The 13,835-nt window shown below is 47.6% G+C and overlaps 1 protein-coding gene and 1 long non-coding RNA gene across 2 annotated transcripts in view; one reads left to right on the top strand and one right to left on the bottom strand.

Moving 5' to 3' along the window:
* The window catches only part of ADCYAP1R1 (ADCYAP receptor type I), a 596,453-nt gene that overhangs the window by 404,065 nt on the left and 178,553 nt on the right, over positions 1-13,835 (top strand). The window lies entirely within an intron of this gene.
* The window catches only part of LOC115084051, a 117,927-nt gene continuing 114,699 nt past the window's right edge, over positions 10,608-13,835 (bottom strand). Inside the window, exon 4 of the long non-coding RNA XR_003854462.1 lies at positions 10,608-10,685. This is a non-coding gene — a long non-coding RNA (uncharacterized LOC115084051). The remainder of the gene's footprint in view (positions 10,686-13,835) is intronic.

Below are 13,835 nucleotides of genomic sequence, written 5' to 3'. Positions count from 1 at the left end.
AACAACTAGGAGACACTCCATGAAGTTACTAAGTAGAAGATTCATAACAAAATTGTAGAAAATATTTGTTTCACTCATACTCTTAAGTTCTGCATTTCATTGCTGGAGGATGTGGTAGTTAGCATAGATGGGTTTAAAAAACATATGGATAAGTTCCTATGGGAAAAGTCCATAAACTGTTATTAACCAACTAGACTTGGGGAAAGCCACTTACAAATACCTAGGTGTGAACAGCATGGAATCTATCTATCTTTTAGAGATGTACTTTGTGTAAAAATTTTCATGTCGGGGCTTCGTTTCAGGGCCCCCCCATGGGAATTTTGGTTTTTTTAGTACGCACTATCGGAAGTTAGCGCCCACTAACAGGAGTTAGTAGTTAGCGCCCACCAACTCCCATTAGCGCGTACTAACTCAACAATGAATTTTTTTCCGAAATTTCGGAAAAAATTCAATTGTTTTTCGTTCTCCCCAAACCATTCTGAATTAGGCATACCTACAACCTGGATTGGCTACTGTTAGAAACAGGATACTGGGCTTCATGGATCCTTGGTCTGATGCGTGTGACAGGTCTTATGTTCTTTTCATTGGAGAAACTAAATATTATCAAGCCCCCATTGTTATGGTATGCATTATCAGCTGACATTCCGGCAGAAATTGGTTACCTAAAATTTAGTAAAAAGTGTGAAGGCATAGCTCTTCAATCAGGCCTTCAACAACTGTGTTTTGTTTAAAAGCAGAGCTGCTTTTTATTTTTTAGCCAGGGAAATGTGCATCATAAACTTCTGTATTTAACATTTTTCATTTTCACTGTTGTACCATATTTGAAAAATCTCATCTCTGAGGATTAACTTTCAGATCTTCTGAGATACCACAACATTTTTATACCATGAGCGCATGATCTCACAGATGGGAATAAGTATATATTTACAGGTCAATATTCAGAGCCATTTAGCGAGGTAAGTACTAATTTATCCAGCTAAGTGGCAGCGTCTGAATATCTGGCTATGTTCAGTGGCCATCACTTACTTATCCAGCAAAGTAGTTAGCTGGTAGGGATGTGCAGGCAAAAAGTTTTCGTTGCGTACGTGATACGTATTCGTGGGGGGTCAATTCCATTTCATGCGGAAGTATGGACAATTCAATAAGTTGTCGATCTGTAAATACGTTACTACTAAATTAACTACAACCCCCCACCCTCCTGACCCCCCCAAGACTTACCAAAACTCCTCGGTGCTAGTTTCATCATGGCGCCGATAGCCTTTGTCACAGGGGCTACCGGTGCCATTGGTCAGCCCCTGTCACATGGCCATCGGCGCCATCTTGTGCTCCTACCATGTGACAGGGGCTCACCAATGGCACCGGTAGCCCCTGTGACATAGTATGGGCAAAGGCTATCGGCGCCATTTTGAGTCCTGGCGTCGGACGGCAGATCGCTCTGGGACCCCCGTTGGACCCACAGGGACTTTTGGCCAGCTTGGGGGGGCCTCCTGACCCCCACAAGACTTGCCAAAAGTCCAGCGGGGGTCCGGGAGCGACCTCCTTTCACGCCGGCCGTCCGATCCCAATACTCAAAATGGCGCCGATCGCCTTTGTCCTCGCTATGACGGCGATCGGCGCCATTTTGAGTATTGGCATCGGATGGCGATTTTGAGTCTCAAAATGGCGTCGATCGCCTTTGCCCTCACTATGTCACAGGGGCTACCGGTGCCATTGGTCAGCCCCTGTCACATGGCCATCAGCGCCATCTTGTGCTCCTACCATGTGACAGAGGCTGACCAATGGCACCGGTAGCCCCTGTGACATAGTATGGGCAAAGGCTAACGGCGCCATTCTGAGTCCTGGCATCGAACGGCCGCAGTGCAGGAGGTCGCTCCGGGCCCCCCGTTGGACCCCCAAGGACTTTTGGCCAGCTTGGGAGGGCTTCCTGACCCCCACAAGACTTGCCAAAAGTCCAGCGGGGTCCGGGAGCGACCTCCTGCACGCCGGCCATCGATGCCAGGACTCAAAATGGTGCCGATCGCCTTTGCCCTCACTAAGTCACAGGTACCGACGGTCGGCCCCTGTGACATAGTGAGGGCAAAAGCAATCTGCGCCATTTTGAATACTGGCAGCAGTAAGGTTGTTGCAAGCATGAAGGTATGGTCGCTTGCACTAGGGGGATGTGAGCCCTTGGACCATGACACGGCTCAGGGAGAAGCCCCAAGGCACACACCATGGGAAGTGAGAGTGTCCAAGCACGGGCAGGAGCTGGAACAAGGCTGGATCAGGATCGAGATGGAATATCAAGGAACTGGAACAAGGCAGGTTCAGACCTCCACTGGATCTGCACGCACAGGTGAGATCCAGCAATGCAAGCTGGTCTCAAGAGTAGCCCTCCAGCCACTTGGTAACCCTTACAGACCTGCCTCTTGGAAACGACGAGTGCTTGAGGTTAGACGGAGGCTGAGGGCAGGAACAAGATGAGACATGGAACTCAGGAACTTGGAAAACTCAGACGAGGACTCGAGGAACTTGGAAGACTCAGGCGAGGATTCAGGATTCAGGCACTAGTACAGGGTGAGCACTGTACCACAGTGCGCCCTACACAGCTGCCCATGGCTGGTCATGGACTATGCTGGAAGCGAAGAAGACTCCATATGAGAAGGTGAAGACTCGGAACTGGTAACATGATGAAGATTCAGAAAAGGCCTGCACCGAGGCACTTCCTACACAGCCGCCTGTGGCTGGTTGTGAACCATGCTGAAGCGGAGCAGGTTCTGGCTTGAGTCTAGGTCATGGACAGAAGCAGGAACAAGCAACTCTGAAGACCGGGAACAGGATTCAAGACTCAGGATTCAGGAACAGACCTCGGCATTAAAAACAAGGGCCTTCCGGAGACTTACGCTGTAGACGTGAAGACAGGCCTTGTGTTACAAAGCATCCTACACAGCCCCCCCATGGGCTGGTCATGTACCATGATGGTGGCATGCCAGGAAAGGTGGACAAGCAGGAAACCTGGAAGTAGGACGAAGAGCCAGACACGGGAACATCAGGACCAGGACTGGAACATCAGGAAGATCAGGAACATGGAACATCAGGACACCGAAAAGACGACAAGGGAGCTCCAATGAAGAACAGGACCAGGAACATTCACAGGAGACCAGGAACATCAAACATGAAGACCATCAAGACAGGCGGAGACCACGGAGAACCTTGCATGGCGAAGGAAACATAGACCACTGTGAAGATCCATACGAAGGTCCCGAGGAGAACAAGCTGAGCCCTTTTATAGGGCTGGACAAGGTAAGGAATGATTAGGTCATCTGTTGGGGCTGTGGGTTGTTCCCGCCGCTGGCCCTTTAAATATTGTACTGAGGTGCATGTGCATGCCTATGCAGGGTCTGATGCAGGAGTAAGGTAGCGACGTTGGCAGTGTCTCTGCTGCGTGAAGATGAGGAATTTGGCAGCATCACTCCTGCTGCATGAAGAGGCAGATCAGTGGCAGCTCCCTTGCTGCATGCGTTAGCAGGATCGGTAGCAGCTTCCATGCCACACAGAGACGATCCTGGCACCGGCTCTTGCTGTGAAGAAACAATGGCAGCTCCTCCTGCTGCATATAGCGGCGTTGGGCTGCAAGGAATGGCAGCGGTGGTCTGGGGTGACCTAGGCCACAAGAAGGAAACTTCCTGAGGCGTCGGGCTGGGAAGATGGACGGGCGCCGTCCGGCACAGAAGGTGAGAGGCTGCTTGCGGGATGGGCTCTGTGAGCAGCATTGTAACAATGGTTCAACATAGTTTTGACTTTTACTTCATTACCACTTGGCATGCAAATTTTTTGATTAAGAAATTTCCCACCACTCTGTTTATTAATATTTTTCCTAAAATTCATAGATCCCAGGTGAATCCATCAAGCTATCCTATCAGGTATAGGCTCTCTTCTGGATCCTTTATTTTTCTTGACAGATTCCAACAGTCCTTTGCTCGTGATGGCCCTTCCTTTTTTATGATTCGGGTTATGTGATCTCCCTTCCGGAAAATACAGATTTGCCTACCTCATCCATCAATCTAGAATCTCTTTACCCTAATATCCCTCAATCAGAGAAGATTGCAGACGTTCCATCTACTCTCGATTTGTGCCCACCTAGCACCCTTATTTTCACTAATTTTCCTTTAGAACTCACTCATATTACTTTAATAACAAATTGTTTTCTCCTTTCAAGGACAATTGTTTTCAGCAAATTCATTGTATGGCTATGAAAGCCACAAAGGCCACAGACACTGCATGTCTTTATGTGTCATCATTTGAATCACACAGATTGTATCCATCACCTTTCTGATCTTTAATTGTCACTTGGTGATGCTATATTGATGACATTGATGAGACTGGACGTACAATTCTATATGTTTCTTGACAGGTCGAACTCCTGCAATCCCCATTTACGTTTTGCACACTTTTCAATCTTCCCAATTTGCATTTTTTGGATATTTATTTATTTCTCTTGAAAATGATAGTTTACTGATCTTGACAATTAGGAAACTTAGAGATAGAAATAATATGTTACATTACAGTAGTCTCCATCCAAAAGTACTCCATAATAATAACCCTGTTGGTTAATTATTTACATTGTAACATCTCTGAGCATATGGCACACAGTGGATAAAAACAGCCCTTAAATGGACTTTCTTCTAGAGATGTGAATCGTGTCCTCGATCGTCTTAACGATCGATTTCGGCTGGGAGGGGGGAGGGAATCGTATTGTTGCCATTTGGGTGTGTAAAGTATCGTGAAAATCGTTAAAATCGTGAGCCGGCACACTAAAACCCCCTAAAACCCACCCCCGACCCTTTAAATTAAATCCCCCACCCTCCCGAACCCCCCCCCCCCCAAATGCCTTAAATTACCTGGGGGTCCAGCGGCACACTAAACACGGCACACTAAAACCCCCTAAAACCCACTCCGACCCTTTAAATTAAATCCCCCACCCTCCCGAACCCCCCCCCCCCAAATGCCTTAAATTACCTGGGGGTCCGTAGCCTTAAATTACCTCCGTAGCGGCGGTCCGTAGCTAAATCGGGGGAAGGGGGAGAGCAGGAAAAGTGGCACACTAAATCGTGTAGTCTTCAGCCGGCGCCATTTTGCAAAATGGCCGCCGCAAAATGGCGCCGGCTGAAGACTACACGATTTAGTGTGCCGCTTTTCCTGCTCTCCCCCTTCCCCCGATTTAGCTACGGACCGCCGCTACGGAGGTAATTTAAGGCTACGGACCCCAGGTAATTTAAGGCATTGGGGGGGGGGGTTCGGGGGGGTGGGGGATTTAATTTAAAGGGTCGGGGTGGGTTTTAGGGGTTTTAGTGTGCCGTGTTTTAGTGTGCCACTGGACCCCCAGGTAATTTAAGGCATTTGGGGGGGGGGGTCAGGAGGGTGGGGGATTTAATTTAAAGGGTCGGGGGTGGGTTTTAGGGTGTTTTAGTGTGCCGGTTTTTCCTGCCCTCCCCCTTCCCCCGATTTACGATTTTTTGACGATAAATCGGGGGAATTGGTATTGTATCGTGGCCCTAATGATTTTTGACGATTTAAAATATATCGGACGATATTTTAAATCGTCAAAAAACGATTCACATCCCTACTTTCTTCATTAACCAGGATCTGTTATTTACCACATGTCTGGTTGCTGATTCTGATAGACTTACTTGTGTTCTCTCCTTTTTCTGGCTGTGTGCATGCTGTATGTGTGGTTGTCAGGCGAGTCTGGTGCGTTTTAGCTCCTCATTCTACCTTTCATGAGGTTTTTCATTTTACCTTTTACAGTGGACATAATTTACAGAAGTTGGCAATGTTGATATGTAAACTCCTTTTTGGGCTATAATTCCATGACCTCTGCCTGCTTTCCTCTAGGGGTGTGCATTCATTTTTGCCGTATTGGCGATCCGCAACGTATATTGCACTATTCGTAGTATTCGTGGGGAAGCGAAATGTATCGCGATTCCCCACGAATACACAAATCTTCCCCTGAATTATACGGCCACCTAAATAAAAATTAAAACAAACCCCCCACCCTCCTGAACCCCCCCAAGACTTACCAAAACTCCCTGGTGGTCCAGCAGGGGGTCCGGGAACCATCCCCTGCACTCACAGCCTCGGTGCTGGTTTCATCATAGCGCCGATAGCCTTTGTCACAGGGGCTACCGGTGCCATTTGTCAGCCCCTGTCACATGGCCATCGGCGCCATCTTGTGCTCCTACCATGTGACAGGAGCTGACCAATGGCACTGGTAGCCCCTGTGACATAGTATGGGCAAAGGCTATTGGTGCCATTTTGAGTACTGGCATCTGACGGCCGGAGTGCAGGAGGTCGCTCCAGGCCCCCCATTGGACCCCCAGGGACTTTAGGCCAGCTTGGGGGGCCTCCTGACCCACACAAGACTTGCCAAAAGTCCAGCGGGGGTCCGGGAGCGACCTCCTGCACACCGGCCGTCAGATGCCAGTACTCAATATGGCGCCAATCGCCTTTGCCCTCACTATGTCACAGGTACCGACGGTCGGCCACTGTGACATAGTGAAGGCAAAGGCGATCGGCACCATTTTGAATACTGGCAGCAGATCGCCTTTGCCCTCACTATGTCACAGAGGCCGACCGTCGGTACCTGTGACATAGTGAGGGCAAAGGCGATCGGCGCCATTTTGAGTTCTGGCATCGGACGGCCGGCGTGCAGGAGGTCGCTCCCGGACCCCCGCTGGAATTTTGGCAAGTCTTGTGGGGGTCAGGAGGCCCCCCCAAGCTGGCCAAAAGTCCCTGGGGATCTCGGAGCGACCCCCTGCACTCCGGCCGTCCGATGCCACTACTCAAAATGGCGCCGATAGCCTTTGCCCATACTATGTCACAGGGGCTACCGGTGCCATTGGTCAGCCCCCGTCACATGGTAGGAGCACAAGATGGTGCCAATGGCCATGTGACAGGGGCTGACCAATGGCACCGGTAGCCCCTGTGACAAAGGCTATCGGCGCCATGATGAAACCGGCACCGAGGGTGTGAGTGCAGGTGATGGTTCCCGGACTACCAGGGAGTTTTGGTAAGTCGTGGGGGGTCAGGAGGGTGGAGGTTGTAGTTAGTTTGAATTTTAGCTGGCACACGAATAGAAATCGCTGTATTAACGCATCGGGGCACCATACGGCCGAATGCAACCTATCTGCTCCCCGACAAATCCGAATCACAAATGCAACGTATGGCGTTCCTCTGCACATCCCTACTTTCCTCATTCACTTTTTGAGTGCTCCAAGTCCCTTAAGCAAGTCCCCTTCACCTTTCATTTGAATGAAGTACTACAGGTACTGTCTTTGCTATTGTATACCCTTATCTTTTTTTAAATATAGGCTAAACACTATGATGATAACTTTCAAATGGGTGCACGGATATGTGGGCGCATGGCACTATGGCAATTATATATCCTGCATGCACATACGTGCGCATATTATAAAATAAATCTGGCATGAGTGTATCTACTCCTAATTTTACAAGTGGGCATGTCCAACTGCGCAATGTTGGGTAGGGATGTACAGGGGTAAAAAAATTGTTTCATTTTTCGTTTCATTTTCAGGAGTTTTTTCCCTCACAAATTTTGTTTTATTTAATGCTTAATTTGTTTCTTTTCTTTAAAAGAAAGGAATCAAACATTAAAGGAAATGGGGCCTCTTGTCCCTACCATCCATAACTCCCTCCCAGAAAGATACCTGGGTCAGGATCCCCCAGGCCCCCCACTTACCTGGTCCAGTGGGGATCCACTAACGAGGCCTAGACCCCATGCTGAGGCCTTGGCCTTGTGAAGGCAGAGGCCGTGGTAGGTCAGGATGACCTCAGTTTACGCTCTACACAAGGCTGAGGCTTGGAGGCCTGGTCCCAGCCCCAGTTGACTAAGCCAGGACTGGGCAAGAGCCTGGGCCCAGTCCCAACAACTTGAGGCTCAGACCCAGGTCCAGTGCTGGTGCTTGATCCAGCCTGGAGGCCAGGTCTTGATGTTGAGGCCACAGCTTGGGCCAGGGCCAGAAGCCTGTTCCCAACACCAGCACCTCAACCTAGGCAAGGGCCCGACATCTGGGCCTTGGCCTAGGGTCAGGTGCAGGCTCGGAGCCAAGGCATCAGATAGCCTCTTTGTAGGTCTTCTGTCTTCTTTCTTCTTGTTGGTAATGATACAATCCACTAAAATAGTGCCAGAGTAAATAAACTCTGGCACATCCACCTCAGTGAAGGGCAAAATTTTGCTGTACGGCAAAACATCAGCATGACTCTAGTAGAGGGCATCATTACCAACAAGAAAAAAGAAGACAGAAGACCTACGAAGAGGATGTTTGAGGCCAGGGCTCAATACCTGGACCTGACATGAGTCCTTGGCCTAGGCATCAGGATCTGGCCTCCAGCCAAGGCCCCAACATTTGACTGGATCCAGGTCAAGGCCCTGGCCTCTGGGCTTAGGCCTTGACCTTGTTGGACCTAAGCCTGGGCCTTGGCCAAGGCTGAGATCCTGGGATTGGGCCTGACCCTGGGCTGAGACCCAGTGTTGGGATCAGGCTTGGGCCCGGGCTCTTGTCTAGGCTGAGGCCTTGGCACCTGGGCCCGGCCTACTTACCAAGAACCAGCATTGGGTCTGAGTCTGGGCCAAGGCCCAAGTGTTAGGACCTGGCCTCCAGATCAGGACCTGTCATTGGTCCTGTGCCTGGGCTAAAGCCCAGGCATCAGGATCCTGCCTCCAGACCGGACCCTGGTGTTGGGAGCTCCAGAATAGGCCTGGCAGAGGCTTTAGGTACCCGAGGATTCAGATAAGCAATCTTTCCTTGAATCTTGGTTGAGACCCCAGCGTCATGTTCAGTCATAGCCAATGTCCCCTGCTTTGGACCTCAGCCTATGCGCTAGGCGAGGCCCTGGCCTAGGGCTTTGACATAGGCCTGACCAGAAGTTTTAACCAAATTAAACAAATAAGATTTGTTTAATTCACAGGACCCCTCAATTCATTTTGAGGCCTCCCCCAGATGAAACAAATTGGCCCTTATTCATTGTGTTTTGTAAATTCAGCTAAAAAAAATGCACACCTTTAATGTCGGGTTTGAGCCACAGAAGTCATGGAATTTTATAACAGGTATGCATCCACCAATTTGCTCTGTCTAGAGCTACATCCACCAAACCCCCCTGGTTCTTTAGCCTGCATTCACCCTAGTTAACCCAGACCCCACTTATAGATGTCTGCAAATTGTTTATTTAGACTTATACCTCCTCCATGGCAGAAGTAAATTTGCGCTGAAATATACCTGGGAGCTCACCCAGACATGTAGGTACTTGCATGCACATCTCTTGGCCCCTCCCTGGAATGCCTCTTTTTTTCCCCAATGAGAGATATTCAGGCATCGGGACTTATGTGGATATGTGGGCAGCTTTTAAAATCAGGTGGACATGAGCATGCCCCCCATGTGTGACCATGTCCCGATTTTGGCATGCGTCCAGCTTTTAAAATTCACCTTTATGTATGATTAAGAGAACAATCTTTAAACATTACAGTTCCCACTGGCTGAAGAAAATCATGCAGCATCCAGAGCTTCGTTTTTATGTCATTGAATGCTGTTTGCCATGGACCCACGGTGGCAGTTTCGCACTGCAGTGATCCATGGTGATGAGGATTTGATTTTTGAAATGGAAATGTTTCACCCTGTTGGTAACTAGGAAATCGAGTGGGCTTTCTCTTTTTTTTTTTTTTTTATAGCCCCTCCTCTTACTGAATGCTTATCTGTATTATTTATGTATGTATTTATTTATTTATTTATTTGAAGGTTTTTCTATACCGATGTTTGTTTAATAACATCTCACCGGTTTACAGATAACTTGAGAATTAGCAACAGTGCTTTACAATTGTAAAAACATGAGCAGTTCTTGTATTCCACTTTTAAATGTCCATGCTCTTCCTTTGGTGTGCTCCCCTTTAATCAGTTGTCCTTGTCATGTGACTGGTGCCATTGCTTTGAAGCTATTTTACCTGTCTGATGATACCTGTTTAGTACCTGAAGGATTTATTTATTTATGTATTTATTTCTTTTGTATACCGACATTCGATCGAGATATCACATCGGTTTCCAGATAACAGGTTGAATAGGGCGAGAACTGCCCTATTTTTACATTGTAACAAGATAACAATTAAATTAATTTAAACAATAAAATAAAATACCATAAGAAACATTGCAACAGTTGTATATATAAATGTGAGTATAGAGTTGTGGCATATAGCCTATTTACAATTACGATTTCTCATATCACTATGAATTATTGCCATGCCATCATGTTTTATTATGGACGTCTGAGTTTCTTTCACTGTCTGCTGTATCTAGCTGCTTTCTACTCTCTTTTCAGTTTCTTACAATCTCCCTTGAGACAGGTTCCTCTTAGGCATGGCATGTGTTGGGTGTTTGTTGCATTTGCCATAGATCTGTCTGGTTACTTTTAAAGTGATTTGCCTCTTTTACAGAGACATTTTTTGTACTGAACTGTTACCTGTGTATATCCCGGAGTCCTAGTCTGTTCCTGCTTGTTCTGAAATAATTCATCATTGTTGGTATTATGTACATGTTCATTTTTTTTTTATTAGAGTTTGAACCTTTTCATTATTGTTGACCTCTTTATGAATTTTCCATTGTGGGTTGATACTTGGTACCTTCTTCCACTCTCTGCCTCTGTAAAGGAAAGATATCATTTGGAGTATTGTGACTAATTCTGGAAGTCATTTGTCCAAAAGGATACAGAAATTGTGGCAGCGAGAAGGGCAACAAAAAGATGTCGACCCTGTATCATAAGCCATACAATATGAGATTTAGAGAATAATTGTCAAAGCTATTTACTCATGCAAAACCTGGTTTTATATGTGTAGAGACCCTTTAGGGGCTCCGCTAATAAGTGTCCTAGTCTAAGACCTGTAGGAAGTGTATGGGGTTGGAGCATATCACTTTGCTTCAGCACTTCCTTTGTGATTGCTGCAGTGGTGGCCTCCTATATGCTCAGGGGCAGATATGGTTGAAAATCAGAATGGCATTTTGGTTGAGCTATTGAAGGAGATGGATGCATTGTTGTTGCCCTATTCTAGTGTCTGGTTATACAGAACAGAATGTGAGACTGCACCTTTCTAGACCACAACCCGGCGAGTAAATGTGTTGGGATTGGTTAAGGAATTTGGGGCGTTATTTTTGAGAGCTTTTTCCTGAAAGTCCTAGTTTTGGCTTAGAAAGGGAAATATCGCTGCCTGGGAAAGGAGTGAAAGAGGCAAGATCTGCTGATTCCAACTCACACTCTGTGGTTGGGCAATAATGACTCTGTGTCAGTGAAGCTGCTTTTGAGAAATTGTGAATATTTTATCTTATTTTTATATGGTGGGGGGCGGGGGGGGGAGAGAGGAATATTTTACCCACACTTCCTGCCCAAGAATGGGAAGAAAGAAGTTTTCCCTGCTGTGCTGAGTTTTTAGTCGTCACAAGCAGATTTTGATAAATTATAGGAGGACCTTGTGAGACTGGAAGATTGGGCATCCAAATGGCTAATGAAATTTAATGTGGACAAGTGCAAGGTGATGCATATAGGGAAAAATAATCCATGCTGTACTTACACGATGCTAGGTTCATATTAGGAGCTACCACTCAGGAAATGATCTAGATGTCATATGGCCTCATTTTCTAAAGTATTGCAGGCCTGAGATACTTTAGGGAATGAGGGGCGGGGAGCCGAAACCATAGGAGGTGTAGCTATTGGGTGCGAACTTGGACGCGAAAAGGGCCTTACCTTTTCATCATCCATGGTGTTTTCGTGGAGTCGGCCCCGGTGACGCCCCGACTCCTCCTCTTCCGGGGCCGACTCCGCCCACATTTTGGTATCGCACTCGATATGGGACATTTCGTGTGCGAAATGTCCCTTATCGCGTGCGATCCGTTTAGAAAATGAGGCCCACAGTGAATAATACATTGAAATTGTCAACTCAATGTACTGCAGCAATCAGAAAATCAAACAGAATGCTAGGAATTATTAGGAAGGGAATGGTGAATAAAACGGAAAATGTCATAATGCCTCTATATCGCTCCATGGTGAAACCGCATCTTGAATACTGTGTACAATTCTGGTTGCTGCATCTCAAAAAAGATATAGTTGCGATGGAGAAGGTACAGAGAAGGGCAAACAAAATGATAAAGGGGATGGAACAGCTCCCTTATGAGAAAAGGCTGAAGAGGTTAGGGCTGTTCAGCTTGGAGAAGAAATGGCTGAGGGGGGATATGATAGAGGTGTTTAAAATCATGAGAGATCTAGAACGGGTAAATTTGAATCAGTTATTCACTCTTCTGGATAATAGAAGGACTAAGGGGCACTACATGAAGTTAGCAAGTAGCTGTTATGGGAGTCTCTGTTTAGTGGACCCTTGGGCCGACCTGCTGGAGACGGGGAAAGATGGTCAAAGTCTCTAGTGAGTAGCAGGCCGGGAGGTAGATGTTCAGGTAGGACATAGATGCTCTTCACCCTGGAAGCTGGTACTCCCCCGGGAGGAGACCGTAGGAGCCCAACCACTGGGACTTAGGTGGCTTCACCCTTGGAAGCCGAAGCCCCCCCAGGAGGAGCCCAGATGGGGCCCAGCCGCTGGGACTTAGGCGGGTTGTGGATCAGGACAGGTAACTGGAACCAGACTAAGACAGTAGAACTACTGTAACTGGGTTCGGGTTCTGGAACCAGACAGGAACTGTAGCGAGACTCGGGTACTGTAACCAGGCAGGAACAGCAGCAGGCACTGGGTACTGTAGCAGGCTGGCAGGAACCAAACCGGTACTGAGCAGGCAGGCACGAACCAGCAGGAACTGTAGCAAGAGAGCAGGAACCAGCAGGTACTGTAGCAAGCAAGCAGGGACCAGCAGGTACTGTAGCAGGCAGGCAGGAACCAAGCAGGTACTGTAGCAGGAACGGAGCGACGAAGCAAGGCGAGTCACTCCGGGGCACAGAGCAACAGGAAACCGGGAGTCTAACCCGTTGCAAGGCAAAGACTGGATGGCCGCGGCCGGCTTATCAAGGCCGCGGCGTCTGACGTCAGAAGTTGGGCGGAGTCACCAGTGGCGGGAAACAGCCTAGAAAAGCGCCCAAGAGGCGCACGCGCCTAGGAGCCAGGCGTCCATGGGAGGGCTCGCAGCGGTGCAGCCCCAGCGGGAACGCTGCCAACCAGGCCGCAAACCAGGCCTCTGGAAGCGGGAATAGGTCCGGGAACCCGGAGGTAAGGGTCTGCCCGCGGTACTCGTGGCCAGAACCGCAACAGTAGCAAATTTAAATCTAATCTGAAAAAATTATTTTTCACTCAATGCACAGTTAAGCTCTGGAATTTGTTGCCAGAGGATGTGGTTAGTGCAGTTAGTGTAGCTGGATTTAAAAAAGCTTTGGATAAGTTCATGGAGGAGAAGTCCATTAACTGCTATTAATCAAATTGTCTTAGAGAATAGCCACTGCTATTACTAGCATCAGTAGCACAGGATCTACTTTGTGTTTGGGTATTTGCCAGGTAGTTGTAGCCTGGATTGGCCATTGTTCGAAACAGGATGCTGGGCTTGATGGACCCTTGGTCTGACCCAGTATGGCAATTTCTTATGTTCTTATGAAAATAATGCCTGATAAATCAAAATATCGTGCACTAAACCAAAAATAAAAAAAAAACAATAGAAAATCTAACAAAACAGCAAAAAACAATTAAAGGGGTGGAACCAAAATGAAACAAAAATGGAACAAAATAAAAAGAAAGTTTTATCGATGCACACCTGTAGTGTACAATGCTCCTCACAAACATTAGGTCCAGTCACAATCAGCAGTGT

This window comes from Rhinatrema bivittatum, chromosome 2 (genome assembly GCF_901001135.1).
Source record: "Rhinatrema bivittatum chromosome 2, aRhiBiv1.1, whole genome shotgun sequence".
Taxonomy (NCBI): domain Eukaryota; kingdom Metazoa; phylum Chordata; class Amphibia; order Gymnophiona; family Rhinatrematidae; genus Rhinatrema; species Rhinatrema bivittatum.
Note: the sequence above shows the minus strand (reverse complement) of the source record. Positions and strands in the feature narration are given on the sequence as shown.